Source organism: Dasypus novemcinctus, chromosome 10, assembly GCF_030445035.2.
Source record: "Dasypus novemcinctus isolate mDasNov1 chromosome 10, mDasNov1.1.hap2, whole genome shotgun sequence".
NCBI lineage: Eukaryota > Metazoa > Chordata > Mammalia > Cingulata > Dasypodidae > Dasypus > Dasypus novemcinctus.
The window spans coordinates 2310832-2330821 of NC_080682.1; the positions used below are offsets into that span (position 1 = coordinate 2310832).

Consider the following 19990-nt stretch of genomic DNA (forward strand, 5'->3'; position numbering starts at 1 on the left):
CTAGGCTAATTTGTCGTTGCTGTTCAGCGTATTGCAAGCTGATGAGGCCATGACCAAGAGCACCACGTGCTGTGGCAGCTGCAGCGACTGAACCTGTGAGGCTAATTTTTTACCAATATAGGGAGGAAGGCGGCTCTCTTTGACATGGATGGGGATAGTAAAATTTTTTAGTTTGCCTTCTCCATAGTATGTTATTGTGGGGTAATGGCTACTAGGATGCAAGGCCTCATTTTTATAGAATAGAACATTTTTAGGTTATAGTAATTTTCCAACCACAAACACATAAAGATCTCTTACACATGCCTGAAGATGAACTTGATTTAAATGCAAATATTGACCATTCTTACTATTATTCCCAATCCGTTCTATAGTAGGAGCTATTCCTAGAAAAACTTTCCACAGATTCTTCTGCTTGTGTATAGATGCGATATTACACCATGGAGAAGGGATCCATTTCCCTTTCTGTTTCCAAACACTATTATTTTTAGTAAAATTTATTTTTTGTTGTCCTTTACTCTTTAGACTATACCAAATTAATCTGTCATTATATTCAATGGGACTCCCCATAGCAGCACTTCCCCATGCTATTCCATAGGAATCATTAAAAATGACAGATTCTCTTCCTATATGGCATTCTTGCCATCCCTCTTTATCCCTACTGTCTTTTTGAGGACAATCATTAAGTAGGATTTTTGGTTATGAATAAATTGGAAGAGTGAAATAAAGTCACAATAAACTGAGTATTATTATTTTTGAAGATAATTACGGCCCGATTTTTAACATACATACAGGAAGGATGGTTACCCATACATAAGGGCCGATAATCAACTGGCAATATGAGGTTATCGATTCTTTGTCTTTCTTCATAGAGTTTAATTGGCAATCGATCATCAATTGGTCCAGGGAATATATGGGTCTTATTCAGATATATATGAAAGAATGGACTTTTCCAGGTTAACTCTAAGTAATGGGGGTTTAGGTACATAGGCCTAATAAGTGTAATTACTGGCAGCTTCCTCATTACTTACGATCACCATCATCAGAAGTTGTAGAAGACTCCATCTCTTCATTCTGGGGTTTAATCCTCTTCACAGGTGGCCAAATTTGTTCTCCATTTTCTGAAATGATAAGAGCATAGCCTCACCCCCTTACTTTAATCCTGCCTTTTTTTTTTTTCCATTCATTGCTTAAAAGATCCTTCTAGAATATTGGTTGATCTTCATTTCCTGCGTCTACTGTAGATGCTTGACATTTTCTAAGTGACATTCCACAGGTGTTAATGAATTATAAACATTAAGAAAATTTAAAGTAAATAATACTTTTGCCAATTGATCTTTTGGTGTTATAATACTATCATCTCCCCCTTTTTGTTTTAAAAGCATAGTTTTTAGGGTATGATGGCTGCATTCAACTATGGCTAGACAGTAAGACTTACATATTTAGAGTCAGAGACAACATTCAAGGGCTCTCAAAACATTTGTAAAACTTTAATGATGGCTGAAAGCTCTGTGCATTGAGCAGATGAATAAGAAGTTTGCCAAACCTGTTCTTGTTGAGAAACAATGTACGCTGCTTTTTTATTACTATTACTATCAGTAAATACTGTACAAGATGGTTGGGCTATGCACACAGCCCTTAAAAGCACTGCAAAAGTCTATTGTTGGGTTTTTTAAAATAGAGGAATGCAGCTGGCTTGATTTATCTAAGAAGACACTAAAGAAAGTCTTAGCAAGTTTTAAAACAAAGTGATAGCAATACAGCTGGACATTAACTTTATGCAATATACTAGCAGTGTTTGGGATTGCTGCATACTAGTGTTGCTACTTTAATCTATGATAAGAGGTTGTTTCTGTGACACATACTCTTTTATAATTATTAAAACCATAATTAACCACATTGTACTTTTCTTTAATAGTATGCTGAAATATTGGTAAATTTATACACTCTTAAGCATTCATAGGAATCTTTTACTCATACAACTTTAATTAACAGAGGGTTAAAAAATCCTGTTAATTTTATAACACTTTTTTAAACACTCTCAACTTATAACATATTAAATGAGCTTAACTGTTTTTTCTTTCAAGGTAAAAGAACAAATCTCTTGTAATTAGTTTGAAATAAAAAGCTGCTTTTCAGGATCTGATTTTTAGAAAGCAGGTTTAAACATTATTTCCTTTAAAAGAGATAAGACCTTTTCTTCCTTGAACACTGAGGAAATGATGAGGTTAAAGCATAAGAAGCTGTTTTGATAAAACAGACTCTTTGTATACTGATTATTCAGGATGTAAACTTTCCATAAACTTTCACCAGAACAGACTAAGGATTTCAGAGACTTTGAAAAAGAACAATATTTTTAACTTTGATACATATTACTTGATACTAAGGCTTTTTCAAACTTTATAGACAGACCCATCAAATCTTACTTAACTTTAACCATAAAATTTTCTTTCCACAAACCTTCTACACTTTCAGTATTCATTTGTCCCACATTTTACTCTTTCTCAATAATCAATCATTTTATTTCAGGATGAAATCATCTCCTGTTTCCTTAGTAATAAAAACACATTCCATATATCCCACATACTAAGTTACCAGGCAAATTTCTTACAACATATCACTGCCATCAACATTAAATAAGCTTGTTAAAATAATGACCTTTTCTTCACTTTAAATACTTAGTAGCATGTAATACCAGAAACAGTCCCCTAGAAGCCAGTTTGCAGGGAAGACTAGCCACCAACAAGTTTTCCTGTTATAAAATTACCTTTTACTATTTATCATCATCAATTCAGTTTTATATATATTTAATAATGACTTTTTGGAATTAGCCATTTAAATACCTTAATTTAAACAATGCTTCATTAAACTTCTTATAATTATTTATAACCATATAGACTATATTATTTTAAGACAACTTTTACCTTCACAGAACACATTCCCTTACTTAAAGTTACCACAATACCTTCTACAACTCGCCACATGCAAATTAAGTTCCAAGAGTTTATGAAAAATTAGCCATCCTATTTTAGGACAAAACACCTTTTTGCAAAGACTTATTAAATTTCAGTTAGCATTTTCACAAACTTTTAACCAAATATTCATTTAAGTTTTACATCCTCCATATTATCCTGTGAAGAAAAATAAGTTATTCATTTCAATCTAGGCAAGAACCATTTTTTATGAAAAGGCATAGTAATTTTGTTAATCAAGACTTACAATTTTTATCACTGTAGATATCTTATTAACATTTAAACTTATGTATTAATATAATAAACTTAAGTATTAATATAAGCGCTTATTTAATTTTTGGCCATTCGAATAGAGCTCTTTTTTTTTTTACTAATTTATATTACCATCCAGAGGTATCACAATATACAGTGACATTGAATGGGACAGACAAACACAAAACAATTACAACACATTAACAGAAACATACAATTTATTTATAATCGACTCATAATTCTTACTTTCTTGGTATAGCTGCTTTTAAATCCTCTGTTATATAGCATATCTTAGATTGTACCTTTCAAGATTTCTTCTGGAATTCATGTTGCCTGTAATATGCAAGCTTGTGCTTGGAAACATTTTTATTAGTTATCAGCAATCAGTTAAAATAACTTGAGCAGCAGTTAGGCAGACCATTAGCACACATTTTTGGATTATTACTGTAAGACTATACTGAGACTTGAAGTTCTGGAGATAATTATTGATTTAAAACTGAAAATTCCTTTTAGACCCTGATAAAAATTTTGTACTCATTTTATTATCTTGGTTAAATAAGCCCAATCAGAATTAGCATGGAAATAAAACAAAACACAAATGTTGCCACGTTTTTCTCTCATACCAGTGGCTTAACTATATTAGCCCTCACTAGCCCAGAGCTACATTGTCATGTAGATAGTAGGGAGCCCAAAGAGCTGTGAAAGGGGTGGGCGTTTGCTGGAACAGAGTTGATTGCCTTATAAGCTTGTTTGGATTTTGGGGCTTGTGGCTGGCCTTGTTGATAGGCAGGGCCAATTTCAGAACAAAGCCTGATGTAACCAGACAAGTTATCCTTCTTTCTATCATGTCTAACTGCGGCCTGATAAGCTGCATTTGCATTTACAAAGGCAATTTGCTTTACATAGTCTGTTTCTGTGTTGGTATCCCCAGACAGCCTTTCTGCAGCCGTGAACAATCTGCCTACAAAATCTGAAAAAGGCTCCTCTGGCCCCTGTTTACTATTAGTGAGGGAGGAGGCGGGGTGTTCTTTTGAGGGCAACCTTTTCCAAGCCTTAAGGGCAGCAGTTTGAATTTGAGCAAATAGGCCAGGGTCATACATACATTGGTTTGTATTATCTCTATAATCATTTGACCCTGTGAGCATATCAATAGTCCACCCGTTGCCGGCCTGAGCATTATGCTTGGCTGTATCGGCACAGAATTCGGCATACTCGGATTTCCATAATAGGTAATCTCTGGCACTGAGAGCAGAGCGAGCAAGAGTACGCCAATCATGAGGTGTAAGCCAGGCATTGGCAATGTGCTCCAAAATGGTAATAGTATACAGAGCAGTGGGCCCATAGATAGAGGCGGCGGACTTAAGCTCTTTTAAATTTTTAAACGGAAAAGTGGAGTGTACCCGAACTTGCTCATCATCATCATTTCTTTTTTCGGTAACCGGTTAAGCAGAGGTAATTACAGGGGGGTGGGACGGAGAAAAGTTAGGAGGGTATTTAGGTGATGGTTTTAGCACAGGCGGTTCTGACGGGGAACTACAGCTGGGCAAAAGGTCGATATAAGGGTTGTGGTTAACTTCCTTCCTGCATTTATGGTGTTGTAATTTCTTTTAGCTGCTGTAGCTCCTTTTATGAGTTGTAAATGCTCCCTTCCTATGGAAACTAGGGATAAACTTCTTTCAGGAAAGCAAGGAATTCTAGGAGCTGTTTAACTTTAACCTTTACTCCTCGTGCCTTTAAAGCCTCACGTAGACCTTCTACAAACACTTTATGCTCACTCATTGCTTGTCCCATACTTTCGCCGATCACTTACCGAGATCCTGACCGCGCAGCAGGCTCCTGTGCGGTGTCTCCGTTCACTAACGGAGCTCTGACCGTGGACTAACTCTACACGGTGTCCTCTTAGATTTCTTATTTTGGGCCCATCAATCGGCGCTCTCTACGTCATTGCTCAGTTCTGCCCCACGTTGGGCGCCAAAATGTCCCGCGGGCCAGGCCAATAGGACAGGACGTCTCCAGTCCGACCAAGATCAGGGATCTAGAAACAAAGCAAACGACACAGAGATGGCGACAAGAGACACGAAGAATGGAGGCAAGGCGGGATTCTGATCAAGCCTTGTTTATTGGGGGTAAAACACGGGGATATATAGAGAGGGAAGGGAACGTGTACATAGCTGATAGGCTGGTTTTGTGGGTGGCAGACGTCCAAGGAGGGGATTGGCCGACAGTTCGACACCGGGTCTACAGTGTTTCGTGCCTTGCACATGTGTATTGCTGTGGTCACCTGAGTTGCAGCGGGAAAGGGAGAAAAAAGAAGCAGGGAGGAAGAAGAATAAGGAAATGACAGGGCAGATTTGAATTCTGCCATGTTGTGAGATCTGCCATGTTGTGGGAGGCTGTAAATAGGCCTCGCAGCGGGTGGCTCCCTACAGGCATTGTGAATTTACTCAATGTCACTGAATTACACACTTGGACTAAAATGGAAAATAGTAAGTTACATGTGTCACCATAGTAAAAGATTTTAAAACAAAACGACCAAGAAAAACAAGGGCTATCTGAAACTGCTGCCACAACTGGTGTCCCCACCTGCTTCCAAAATCCCACTAAGAGACCCAACAGCCAGGTAGAAACCCTGCTCTGGGGTCTCGGCCTAGAAGAGGGGCTGTGGGTGGACAGGTGCCCCCAAGCTGGACACTGCGGGCGGTTTTCTAAGGGTGGCCCAACCGATGCTCTTGCCACAGGCACAGGCGCCCTTGTTGGCACATATCCTTGCCCACAGCTATAAGCATTTTGTTGACTGCTGCATGTTGAGTGGCATTGCGGCATGTTTTCAGTGTTCATTTTCCTGCTTGTTGACTGGGTTTCATGTTTATTGGTAGTTTCTGTGTCCTCTTCTGTGAAATGCCTGCTCACGTCTTTTGATCATTTTCTTTTTTTTAAGATGCTTTATTTTATTTCATTTTGGCTTTATTTTTTTAATATTACATTAAAAAAATATGAGGTCCGCATACACCCCACATCCCCCCTCACCCCACTCCTCCCCCCATAACAACAACCTCCTCAGTTATCATGAGACATTCATTGCACTTGGTGAATACATCTCTGAGCACCGCTGCACCTCATGGTCAATGGTCCACATCATAGCACACACTCTCCCACAGTCCACCCAGTGGGCCATGGGAGGACATACAATGTCCAGTAACTGTCCCTGCAGCACCACCCAGGACAACTCCAAGTCCAGAAAACGCCCCCACATCACATCTCCTCCTCCTACTCCCTACCCCCAGCAGCCACCATGGCCACTTTCTCCACACCAGTGCCACATTTTCTTCGATTACTACTCACAATAGTTCATAAATTCAATATTAGTAATCCACTCTAATCCACACTCTATTCCTCCATCCTGTGGACCTTAGAATGGTTGTGGCCACTCCACATCTATATCAAGAGGGGGCTTAGATTCCACATGGATGCTGGATGCAATTCTCCTGCTTTAAGTTGTAGGCACTCTTGGCTCCCTGGTGTGGTGGTTGACCTTCTTCACCCACATGTTAGCTGAGTGGGGTAAGCCCAATAAACCAGAGTGTAGGAGTTGCAAGTCTGTTGAGGATCAGGGCCTGGCTGTCACATGGTCAGTCCAGAGATTCAGGTCCCCTGGGTACACATTAAACCCCAACACCAACTACAGTTCTGGTAAAAGTAACAGGAGAGACTTGTAGACAAAGATCACATCTAAGTCCAGCTCCATCACACAGAAACACAAACCCCAAAGTAGGGCCAACAGAGATGGCACTGAACTCCATCTGCCATGACCATAGAACCTGTGGGTCTCTGTAGCCCTCAGAAGAACCAATACCTGGGGTTGTATCTACTTTATCTGTCTCTGGGACTCTGCTCAGGTGTGCATAAGGGCAACCCCTCTGATAACTTCCCAGCTCTTTTTGGAGACTCATAGCCATATAAACTCATTTGTCCTTTCCATTTCCCCCTTTTATTCAGGTCAAAAAGCATTTTTAACTCCTGGTATTATATGTAGATTGAGATATTCTGCTGGTCCAAGTTGACCCTTTTATTCAAGGTCAATTTCTAGTTACATCATCAGCTGGTACTTGGTCGTAATCCCTTCGTGCCAGGGAGGCTCATCCCTGGGAGTCATGTCCCACGCGGAGGGGAAGGCAACGAATTTACATGCTGAGTTTGGCTTTGAGACTGGCCACATTTGAGCAACACGGAGGCTCTCAGGAGGGAACTCTTAGGCACCCTGCAGCTCTAGGCCTTGTTCTTGTTTCAGGTACACAGGCTCACAAGCATAGTCATTAGTATCAAGGGCTCATTGTTGGACCTTCCTTCCTTTTTGGTCTTTGCCGTTGCACTTGGCAGATTGTTGCTATTCCATTAAGGACTGTGATAGAGCTCCCCTGGCTAGGAACTCAGCAATCCCTCAGTTGTTGTTTTTAATTGTAACCACTATGAAAATATCTAAACATTTTTATGTACGCTGGATATATGCCCTGGAGAACTCCCTGCCAACCATGTGTCCCCTGTCAATAACATCCCACACCAGTGTTCGTCCCCTGCCATTGTTGAACCTCTCTCTGACCCAAAACTTCTTCAAAAGTGAAGGCTAATTTATTGCCAGGTTCCATTAATAGTAAAATGGAATATAGTGATGTGTTTAAAGGTTAGATACAGAATACAGATTAATTTAGAAAAATTAAGGTAAAAATAAATTGGGGTATCAAAAAATTTAAAAATGCAAAAGCAATTCCACAGCTGGGTGTATACTCAGTAGAACTCTTTTTGATGTTTTGCCTTCCACCACTGCAATAAGTGTTGCCCTGTATGCAAATTGGCAAGGCAGTGGAATTGCTGGGTCATATGGCAAATCTATAGCCATAGTTTTTTGAGAAACTGCCAAACTGTCATCCAGAATGTCTGGATCCTTCTGCATTCCCACCAGCAGTGGATGAGTGTTCCCATTGCTCCACATCCTGGCCAGAACTTGCAGTCTTCTGTTTTTTGTCATAGCTGCCAATCTTATGGGAATAAAATGGTATCCCATTGTAGTTTTGATTTGCATTTCCCTGATAGCTAGAGTTGGCATCATAGAATGAGTTAGGCAATGTTCCTTCTGTTTTGATTTTTTGGAAGAGTTTCAGCAAGACTGGCCTTAGTTCTTTCCAGAATGTGCCGCAGCACCATGGGAGGGACCTGAGCCAGCCCTTGTGCAGCTTCGCGTTCCTGGCGGAGCACCCTCAGAGCACCTCTGGACAGCAGGTAGGTCCGACGCAGGCTTTCTCCAAGTGTTTCTGTGTTCTGAGGAGGTACTGGGGATTGAACCCAGGACCTCGCACATGGGAAACAGGCACACGGCCGCTCGAGCCTCATCCCCTCCCCTGAGCTGAGGAGGACTCTGTACTGGGTCAGGGAAGGTCTTTTGTCTTTCCCCTTGTGGCGAAGGCCCACCCAAGACCCTAAACGCACTGCTGCAGAGACAGGGGTGCAGGTCTCAGGGACCAAAGGGGGCCTTTCTAAAAATAAGCATTAAAAGCCCCCCCAAAAAAGGTGAGACTAGAAGACTGGCAGCCTTGGGTCCAGCGCAGACTCGGGTTCTAGAAATAAAGCCTGAGAGCAGCTGGGGCCTTGCCCACCTGCCCAGAGGAGAGGAGAGCAGGCTCAGGTCCCTCCCACAGGGCCATGCAGAAGGCTGGCCTTGGCCTTGCTGGCCAGCCTGCTCTCCACAGGCCACACAGCCAGTATCGGCCTGCCCACCACCCCGCCACCGCGTGGCTGCTGCTCCCTGCAGTGCCAAGAAGTGGGAGCATAGGAAGGCCGAAGTGCAGGCTAAGAAGTTCTCGCACTGCCAGAAGGCCCCGCGCTCCTGGGCCTGCCTTGGGGGTGCCCCAGCCCTGGGCCCACCCCCACAGCCGGGCTCCACCCCGTAGGGGGCCTGGGGATCAGGGAGTGCTTCAGCCAAACTGCCCTCAGGAGAAACGGCCGTGGAGACCCTATCCAAGGGCCAGGGGCTGCTGTGCTGCGGCCCTCGCTCACCTGCAGAGCCACAGAGCTGCCCGTGATGAGCCCGCACCCACTGTCCCTCAGGAGGGGCCCCGTGACTCGGGGGTACCAATCGTGGGGTCGGCTTGCCATCACAAAGGCTGCACAGGTCCCCTTTAAACACCAGGCCCCCCTCGGGCATCCAAGATGAATCTACCTATGAAACCTGTGTTCACAGGTGATGTAGGGATCAGAAGCGATGGCATAAAATGACGTGCTCGGCAGATCGGCAGGAAGTGAACGGGCCGCTTCAGAGCCAGGGAGCACGGAGGTGTGGGGCCAGTCCGCGGGGCTCAGGGCTCCCTCCAGCCCCTGCCCGCCACTCCCCAGCAGGCCCTGTCATTCCTAAAGAAACCGCTCAGCCTTCCTGAAGAAACGAGAAGGGAGGACACTTCTCTTCTTTCAGGGGGCAGCCCAGATGTGACAGGTGTGGTGCAGCGCCTGGCACAGGCTGTTAGGGACCGGTGCTCGGCCCTGGGACAGCTGCTGGCCAAATGAGGATTCAGGTCCAGGGCAGGGGGGGCCGAGTCCACAGCCCCAGGCCTGGTGGGGTGAGTGCACACCTGCCCTGCTCTGCGGGTGCCTGGAGGTGCGCCTGTCCAGCTTGGCACCTGGGCACTGCCTGCTTCCAGCACCTCACGGAATGTTTACTTCCCACACTGCCAAGTCATCCAGAGCCACCCATCCAGGAGGTGGCCGGTGCTCGCCCTGGGGCCCAGCTGTCAGCCCTGCCTGGTCGCTGCCTCTGTCCCAGCCAACCTCTGTGCCTGAGAACCAGGCTTTCTACCCCAGCCCTGCTTTGGGGTCCCCCTGTGGGCCCAGGCCCTCAGCACTCGTTCCAAGGGTCCGCCACCCCTGCCCTGCCCGTGGGCTCTCGCCTCTGCCTTAGCCTGAGCTCCGAGCACGCCCTGCGCTGCCCCTGGTTGCTTGAGGCCGCAGCGCTGGGGTCGGTGCATCTTGGCTCAGGGCTGGGTCTCCAGGCTCACGTAAGTGCAGAGTGAGGGTCGGTGGGTCCAGGGGCCTTCCTGGGGGGTGGAGGCCCCAGTCCCCAGAGCCTGGCAGGCCTCGCCCTGCGGCATGGAAAGGGCTTGCCCTCCTGTTTCGATTTTTTGGAAGAGTTTCAGCAGGATTGGCATTAGTTCTTTCCGGAATGTTTTGTAGAATTCACCTGTGAAGCCGTCTGGCCCTGGGCTCTTCTTAGTTGGGAGGTTTTTAGTGACTGATTCCATCTCTTTACTTGTGATTGGTTTGCTGAGATCATCAATTTCTTCTTTCATCAATATAGGCTGCTTATGTGTTTCCAGGAATTTGTCCATTTCCTCTGAATTGTCATTTTCATTGGAATATAGTTTTTCAAAGTATCCTCTCATGATAATCTTTATTTCTGTGGTGTCAGTGGGGAAGAGACTGTAAGAGCAACAAAAAAGACAAAAAGAGAAGGAAAAAACAAACAAACAAAATATGACAAACACAAGTCCAAACAAAATATGGCTAACATAAATAATTCCTTGAAAGTAATAACACTGAATGTCGATGGATTAAACTCACCTGTCAAAAGATTCAGACTGGAAGACTGGATAAGGAAATATGACCCATCTATCTGCTGTCTACAAGAAACACATCTTAGACCCAGGGATTCAAGGAGGTTGAAAGTGAATGGCGGGAAAACAATCTTACAAGCAAACAATAACCAAAAAAAGGCAGGGGTAGCTATATTAATATCAGACAAAATAGACTTTAAATACGAACAATTGTGAGAGACAAAGGTGGATACTACATATTAGTGAAAGGGATAATCTTTCAAGAAGAACGAACAATCATAAATATTTATGCTCCTAACAAGGGTACTTCCAAATACGTGAGGCAAACACTGGAAAAACTAAGTGAAAGAATAGATGCCTCTACAATTATAGTGGGAGATTTTAATAAACCGCTATCAACTTTGGACAGAACATCTCAAAAGAGAATCAATAAAGAAGCAAAACTTTGGACAGTATATTAGAGGAGCTGGACCTAATAAACATATACAGATCATTACACCCGAACACAGCAGGATATACATTTTTCTCAAGTGCACATGGATCATTCTCCAAGATAGACCATACGCTAGGCCACAAAGAAAGGCTCAGTGAATTCAGAAAGATTGAAATCATACAAAATAATATCACTGACCACAGTGGAGTGAAGCTGGAAATCTGCAAGGGCCAGAGGCCCAGATTTCACACCAAGATATGGAAATTAAACAGCACACTCTTAGAAAACCAGTGGGTCAAAGAGGAAATCTCAAAAGAAATTAATAACTACCTTGAAACTAATGAAAATGATAACACAACATACAAAAACCTAGGGGATGCAGCAAAAGCAGTACTGAGAGGGAAATTTATAGGCATAAATTCATACATCAAAAAAGAAGAAAGAGCGAAAATTGAAGAACTAACTGCACATTTGGAGGAATTACTAAAAACACAGCAAAGTAACCGCACAGGAAGAAGAAAGAAAGAAAGGACAAAGATAAGAACAGAACCAAATGTAAGACAAAATAAAAAAGCACTGGAAAAGATAAACAAAGCCAAGAGCTGGTTCTTTGAGAAGATCAATAAAATTAACAAACCCTTAGCTAGACTAACAAATAAAAAAAGAGAGAAGATGCAAATACACAGAATAAGAAATGAGAAAGGAGATATCATCTTTTGATGATTTTCTTCTTGGATCATAGACCCTTTCCTTTCTGATCTATGGGGAAGTTTTATGTATAGAGACAGAAGTTCACATAAATAGGGAGCATTTGATGCTTGTGTGTGGAAAATAACATCTCCTATTTTGTGGCTTTATTTTAACTCTCTTTATGTGAATTTTGGTGAAGAGATGTTCTTATTCTTTTTTTTTACCTTTTTATGAAAATTTTAATATAGAAAAAAATAGAAAGAATAACTTGATAGACACTCAAATACCCACCACCTAGACGCAGACAATTACCACTTGTGCTGTTTGTGTACTTGCTATCTCTCTCGCTCTGTGTCGACACATGCACGTGTGTGCGTATAAGTGTTTTAAAGTGAATTGTGGACATGACTTCAGCCATAAATAGGTCAATGCTTTGCTACGTTCGTACCTTCTGAAATAAAGGCTATTCTACAAAACCAGAGGCTCGTTCTGCTAGTAGCATCAAAAACACAATCCATATTCACTTTTCCTCTTGTTCCCACTGTATCAGTCACCAAAGGGGCACTAAAGCAAAATACCAGAAATGGGTTGGTTTTTATAAAGGGTATTTATTTGGATAGGAGCTTACAGATACCAGGCCATAAAGCATAAGTTACTTCCCTCCCCAAAGTCTGTTGCCACGTGTTGGAACAAGATGGCTGCCGACGTCTGCCAGGGTTGAGGCTTCCTGGGTTCCTCCCTTGCAGGGTCTTGCTTCTTCCTGGGCTCAGTGTTACTCTCTTCCTGGGCTGGCTTCTCTTTCCTCCGTGTGCTTACATCCCAGGGCTCTAGTTTAAGGCTTCAGCATCAAGCTCCAACTTCAAAACTCTAACATCAAAAACCCTCAACTCAGGAAGCAGATTTGGCTCAATGGATGGAGCGTCCGCCTACCACATGGGAGGTGCAGGGTTCAAACCCAGGGCCTCCTGACCCGTTTGGAGCTGGCCCACACACAGTGCTGATGCACGCAAGGAGTGTCATGCTACGCAGGGGTGCCCCCCATGGAGGGGAGCCCCACGTGCAAGGAGTGTACCCCGTAGAGAGAGCTGCCCAGAGCAAAGAAAGTGCAGCCTGCCCAGGAGTGGCGCCACACACACGGAGAGCTGACACAGCAAGATGCTGCAACAAAAAGAGGCACAGATTCCCAGTGCCGCCAACAAGAATATAGGTGGACACAGAAGAACACAGCGAATGTAAACAGAGAGTAGACAATGGCGGGGGTGGGGTGGGGTTGAGGAAGGGGAGAGAAAAAAAAACAAATCTTTAAAAAAAATAAAAAAAACCCTCAACTCTGTCCTTGGCCATGCCTCTTATCTGTGAGCCCCACCCACCAAGGGACGGGAAATGAAGCCCTACTGGCACAAGAGGTTGACATAATTACTTAATCAAGTAAACCTCCGAATCTAATATAATCCAATATGCCCAGAGGAAATGATCAGTTTACAAACATAATCCAATTTTTCTTTTTGGAATTCATCAATAATATCAAACTGCTACAGCCACTGCTGCTGCTTTGTTCAAACCGGGACTCACCCCAGCACTGGGTGTGGGAGTATCTTTGGTGCTTCGGGGGGGGAGAGCAGGTCCTACCCCACAGCCCCATACTCTTCCCAAGCCAATTTCTGGCTCCAGGAGCCTGCGTCTGATTTCCAAAGGCCCCAGATCCGGGTTCAATGGTTTCCTCATGTGTTGGAAACTGAGGCACAGTGGCCTCTCAACGAGAGACGTGCTGTCTCCATGGCTACGCTTGCAACCTCAGGAATGCAGTAATTAAGGGTTCCCAGCAAATGGGATGAAGCTGTTAAAGGCTGAAAGAAAAGATGAGCTCATAACTTTTGCCGTGAATAGAATGCTTAGACGATGTACCTTGAGATAAGATTTTTTAAAATTCCTTAGACTATGGGTAATGCTGATAGTTAATACGTGTTGCTGCGTGATGACATGTAGGCTATGTGTTTATGCTTTCTGGCACGTAGGCTATGTCTGCCTGCTTCTTGGCACGTACACTGGGGTATATAAAGAGCCCCTTGTAAACTATAAAGTTGTCTGAGGAGTCATTACTCGCAGAGCCCCTGATCCCAGCTCTCTCGTTCTTTCTCTTTGTTTCCTTCCCCTTTTCTCTTCCAGTCCCGATACCCTTCAGGCCCAAATCTCCAACATCTGGTGCCCCATCGTGGGGCCTGAAGAAGTTAGTGAGTCTTCCAAATCAGTATTGAGAACCACGGAAAAGACCTCGTCGAGGGTCGTGTGACGTCCAAAGCAGAGTGACTCGAGTCTTCTTTTAAGTAAGTAACATTTTCCGTGAAGTCATGAGGGTAATGGGTGATCAAATGGGACGTGTGGAAGCATAGTCACGAGTGCTAGGAACTTTACTGAAAGTTAATGGGGTGCCTGTAAAAACCTATGAATTACTAGAATTGTTAGCTCTAATACAAAAGCATTGTTGCTGGCTTTAGCCTCAGGGGCATAATGTTTTAAAACTGAAACAGTGGAGATGTGTAATGAAAGCTTTACAAAGAGCGTATCGAAAAATGGAATTCATTCCATTATCAGTGTGGGCCTTATGCCACCAGGTAGCGGCAGCGTTAGATCCTTTACAGTCTGAAGGAGAGAAAGATGAAATTACTATATTTCCTAAGCCCATAAGTAAATTTGAAATGAAAGAAAGTAAATTGGAACAAGAACAGGAGTTGAGGTGCTCAGTATAGTCTTACAGAGTAGTAATCCAAAAATGTGTGTTAACAGTCTGTCTAAACTGCTAGATAAGAGCTTAGCTACATTTATGCTGCTCAAGTTATCGTAACTGATTGCTGATAACTAATAAAAATGTTTCCAAGCACAAGCTTGCATGTTACAGGCAACATGGATTCCAGAAGAAATCTTAAAGAGTACAATCAAAGATGTGATATAACAGAGGACTTAAAAGCAGCTATACCAAGAAAGTAAGAATTATGAGTCAATTGTAAACTGTATGTTTCTGTTAATGTGTTGTAATTGTTTTGTGTTTGTCTGTTTGTTCAATGTCAGTGTATATTTTGATACCTCCAGATGGTAATATAAATTAATAAGTAAAAATTTTTAAAAGAGCTCAATACAAATGGCCAAAAATTAAATAAGTGCTTATATACTACATACGTTTAAATATTAATAAGATCTCTACAATGATAAAAATTGTAAGTCTTGACTAACAAAATTACTGTAAGTCTTTTCATAAAAAGTTGTTCTTGCCTAGACTGAAATGAATAGTTTATTTTTCTTCACAGGATAAAATGAAGGATGTAAAACTTAAATGAATATTAAAAGTTAAAAGTTTGTGGGAATGCTGACTGAAATTTAATAAGTTTTTTTAAAAGGTGTGTTTTGTCCTAAAATAGGATGGCTAATTTTCATAAACCCTTGGAACTTAAAAGCATGTGGCAAGTTATAGAAGGTATTGTGTAACTTTAAGGGAATGTGTTCTGTGAAGGTAAAATTTGTCTTAAAATAATAGAATTATAGTCCATATGGTTATAAATAAGTATAAGAAATTTAATGAAGCATTGTTTAAATTAAGGTATTTAAATGGCTAATTGCAGAAAGTCATTATTAAACAAAAACTGAATTGATAATAATAACAATAAAAGGTAATTTTATAACAGGAAAACTTGTTGGTGGCCAGCCTCCCCTGCTAACTTGCTTCTAGTGAACTGTTTCTGGTATTACATGCTACTAAGTATTTAAAGCGAAGAAAAGTTCATTATTTTAACAAGCTTGTTTAGTGTTGATGGCAATAACATGTTGTAAAAAGTTTGCCTGGTAACTTAATATGTAGAATATATGGAATGTGTTTTTATTGTTAAGGAAAAAGGAGATGATTTTTTCCTAAGATAAAATGATTGATTATTGGGAAAGAGTAGAGTGTGGGTCAAAACCTGAATGAATACTGGAAGTGTAGAAGGTTTGTGGAAAAGAAATTTTTATGATTAAAGTTAAATAAAATTTGATGGGCCTATCTATACAGTTTTTAAAAGTTTAGTATCAAACGGTATACTAATGCAAAATTAAAAATTTTGTCCTTTTTCAAAGTCTGAAGTCATTAGTCTGTTGGTAAGTTTCCTGAATAATCCATATACAAAGAAAGTCTATTTTATCAAAACAGCTTCTTGTGCTGTAACCTCATCATTTCCTCAGTGTTCAGGGAAGAAAAGGTCTTATCTCTTCTAAAGGAAAATAAGGTTTAAACCTGCTTTCTTTTTATTCCAAACTAATTACAAGAGATTTTTTCCCCTTACCTTGAAAGAAAAATTAAAGTAACAGTTAAGTTCATTTAATATGTTATAAGTTGAGTGTTTAAAAGTGTTATAAAATTAACAAGATTTTTTAACCCCCTGTTAAATTTGTATGTGTAAAAGTTTCAAATGAATACTTGACTGCATAAATTTACCAATATTTCAGCATAATATTAAACAGAAGTACAATGTGGTTAATTATGATTTTAATTATTATAAAAAGGTATGTGTAACAGAAACAACTTCTTATGATAAATTAAAATAACAACATTGTAGTATGTAGCAGTCACAGATATTGCTAGTTTGTTGCAAAAAGTTAATGTCCAGCTGTGTTGCTATCACTTTGTTTTAAAACGTGGTAAGACTTTCTTTAGTATTTCCTTAGGCAAGTCAAGCTCGCCTGCCTGCATTCTCCTACCTGTAGAAAAGTCAACAATGGACTTTTGCAGTGCCTCCCCAAGACTGTGCGCACAGCCCAACCATCTGTCCTGCCATGGTGATAATAATCTACCTGCATAGAAAAAACTGGTGGCTGAAATGCTACTGATGACATTATGTTAACCGGTAATCCTTTTTTCAGAATGAAAAGAAACATCAGAGATACTATCTTATCTTAAGAGCCTGAACTAGGCAAACAATTGGGACAAGTGGCAAAGTCCTTGCTGCTCTATCAAATTCTTCAATGATGTTTAGTTGGGTAAAACAAAACTATACTCTCTGCGTAATTGATAAAGTCTATGTTTTCTCATGTTAATGTAGTTTGTAATATTGTTGGAATACTGAAAATCATCTCTCACTTAGTCTCAAATATTAAAACCATTGTATATGTTAATTGGGAAAAGTCCTTCATGGAAGTAGGAAAACCTCCAGCAAGCTGCTTTTAAAAATAATAAAAGGAAGGTAAATTGTGGACATTAACTTAGCCTATGAATTGGATGTAGCAAGCACCCATATTGGCTTTGGGTGGAGTTTGTGGTGAAGGCAAAATTCTAAACAAGTAACCCTTGGGTTTTAATCACAATTCTAAAAAGAGGCCAAAAGCAAAATATAACAAAGCAATTGTGCACAGAATAGGAGTCCTGCTAAAAGTGAAAGACTTAACCCTGGTCACTGGGTTGGGTTAAAGACTTAACTCTGGTCACTCTAAAGACTGCCATCCCTATTCATGGGAAGATTGCAAATACTAAAATCTAAACAATAATGAACTATTATAAATCATCCCAAATTATGAAAAACCATCTGGAATACCTGCTAGTAGTAACAGGGAACTGTCTGTCATGTCCCTGCCCACTCCAGTAACATCCCTTTTAGGACTGTTGATGCAAATGCCTTTGTGAAGATCCAGGGTCCTACCACTGAAACCTGACAAGAGGCAAAAGTGGCTCCACTGAAAAGGTGAACATCGATGAGCCACAGCCAGAAGAAGAAAAGGCATCTGGATACCGGTGAGAACGATGCAGATTTGGCAGTTGTCTCCCAAAAGTCAATTATTGCTACATAAGAATTCTTGAAACGGCCATGGGGTGGAACACGGGACATGGGGTGCAGCGATGCCTGGAGATGTACTCACCAGACACAATGGATGTGACATGATGAAGGGGGAGAGTGTTACTGTGGGGGGAGTGGTCGGGTGGGAGCGGTGGGGGCGGTGGGGGCAAATGGGGACCTCATTTTTTTTTAATGTAATATCTTTTTAAAAAATGAATAAATTGAGTAGAATTTGGAAAAAAAATATTTGAGACAAAGTGGAGGAGAGTCATTGATTTTTTTTAAAGATTTATTTCATTTATTTCTCTCCCTTTGCTCCCCCCAGTTGTCTATTCTCTGTGTCTATTTGCTGTGTGTTTTTCTTTGTCCTCTTCTGTTGTTGTCCGTGGCGCAGGAGTCTGTGTTTCTTTTGTTGCATCATCTTGTGTCGGCTCTCCGTGAGTGTGGCGCCATTCCTGGGCAGGCTGGGCTTTCTTTGGCGCTGGGCGGCTCTCCTTGTGGGGCGCACTCCTTGCGCATGGGGCTCCCCTACGCGGGGGACACCCCTGCGTGGCGCGGCACTCCTGGCGCGCATCAGCACTGCGCATGGGCCAGCTCCACACGGGTCAAGGAGGCCCGGGGTTTGGACCGTGGACCTCCCATGTGGTGGACGGATGCCCTGGCCACTGGGCCAAGTCCGCTTCCCTCCTTGATGGTTTGATTTCTAGGGTTGCCGGCAGTGACTGGCTTCTGGCTCTGCTGGAGTTTGCCACAAGAGGTGAAATGAAAGTGGCTGGCAGCAGTGGTGCCTCCTGCCTCAAGTTGCCTTGACAACACAGCTTCTGGGTGAATGCTGTGCACTGCCCCCAGATAACTTGCTTGTGCAAGTCAACAGGTTGTTGCCTAGCATCATTTATTAGGTGGTGTTTTTGTAGCTCATTGGGTTTTCTGTTCCTTCCCATTATCTCCCTATTCTATCCTGCCTCACAATACTTCAAAATGGTTTGTTTTCGGGTATAGCATATGTTAATATTGATATAAAATATTTTTAATAAACTCATATCTAATTCTACATTAAAAAAAAACAATTCTTGAAATGGACTAAATGCTTTATTGGACAGCTGCTTATAAGCATTTTGGGACCGATTGGAATCATTACAGCTGCTGCTACTGTTGTGGTAGCTTTACACAATTGAGTTAATGATTTAGAATTGGCTGTTTTGCATATTGGAGATCAATTGTATAATTTAAACTTAAGGGGACTGAAATGTGATTGGATCTTCCTTTTTTCTCTTCATTTCTTCTCTCTTTTTTTTTCCTCTCTCTCTCTTGTCCCTCATTTTCTTCTTATTTTATTTTATCTTAACTATAAAATAGGTGCTGCAGGGAACACCTCACATTTGCTGGGTTTCCTCATCCTCCACTGCCTCATTTCTGTGTGAATACATTTTGGCTACCTACACTATCCCCTTTCCCCTACATCTTGATATCCTCCATCATCTACTCTCTCTCCTATATTCCACCTCCCTTTCTTTGATCCACAAAGTGTCTACCTCTTAGTTTCTAATACCTTTGTTTTCTGTCTGTTATCCACTCCTGAAACTAGAATTTCTTTTCTCTTTCCCTCTCTCATGAAAACAATAGCTTTTTAATTCATACCATATTCCTCCCATATTCAGTCGACTACCTCATTATAGGTACTCTACCTACTGCTATAACTCTACACAACTTACATGAATCTAACATCCATCCTCCCAGATCTCATATTGTTGCTCTGTTAACATGTATCACCAATACTACTTTACACTTTTTCCTTGCTTACACAATTGCCTTTCCCTGGCCCTAATACTTTCCTTTAAAGTGAACTCAACCAGCAATAAGAAATTAGAATAAGAAGAACAAAGTGAGAAAGAGAAGATATAACACTTACGCAAAAACAACAGCTAATTAATCTCCAAGACTAGACAAAGAAGCTAAGGAACTGATTAAACCCATCAAGATAAAATGATGACATTTTATCTTTAAATGATGACAGCAACAAAAATCTACAAACCAAACCAGTAATCAGGAAAACATGGCTGAATCCAATGAACAAACTAAAAATCAGGAAGGGGAGCAGAACTTCGCACAAGTAATGAAAGATCTCAGAACATTTATCACTGACAAATTTAATGAAGTAAAGGAAGAGGTTAACAACATGAAGACAACACTTGGAGGGGAAATTGCAGACATATGCAAAAAGATAACAGATATGATGGGAATGAACACCACAGTTCA

At 41.6% G+C, this 19990-nt stretch overlaps 1 long non-coding RNA gene across 12 annotated transcripts in view; it reads right to left on the reverse strand.

Moving 5' to 3' along the window:
• LOC131279953 (uncharacterized) overlaps positions 1-19990 on the reverse strand; it is a 165215-nt gene that overhangs the window by 119487 nt on the left and 25738 nt on the right. For 11 of the 12 annotated variants that reach the window (XR_011649830.1, XR_011649837.1, XR_011649828.1 and 8 more), the window contains exons 3-4: positions 5032-5256; positions 1029-1118 (exon numbers count right to left, since the gene is read on the reverse strand). This is a non-coding gene — a long non-coding RNA (uncharacterized lncRNA). Of the gene's footprint in view, positions 1-1028; positions 1119-5031; positions 5257-10443; positions 10664-19990 lie in introns of those variants that run through there. The other variant, XR_011649831.1, reaches the window with a different exon arrangement.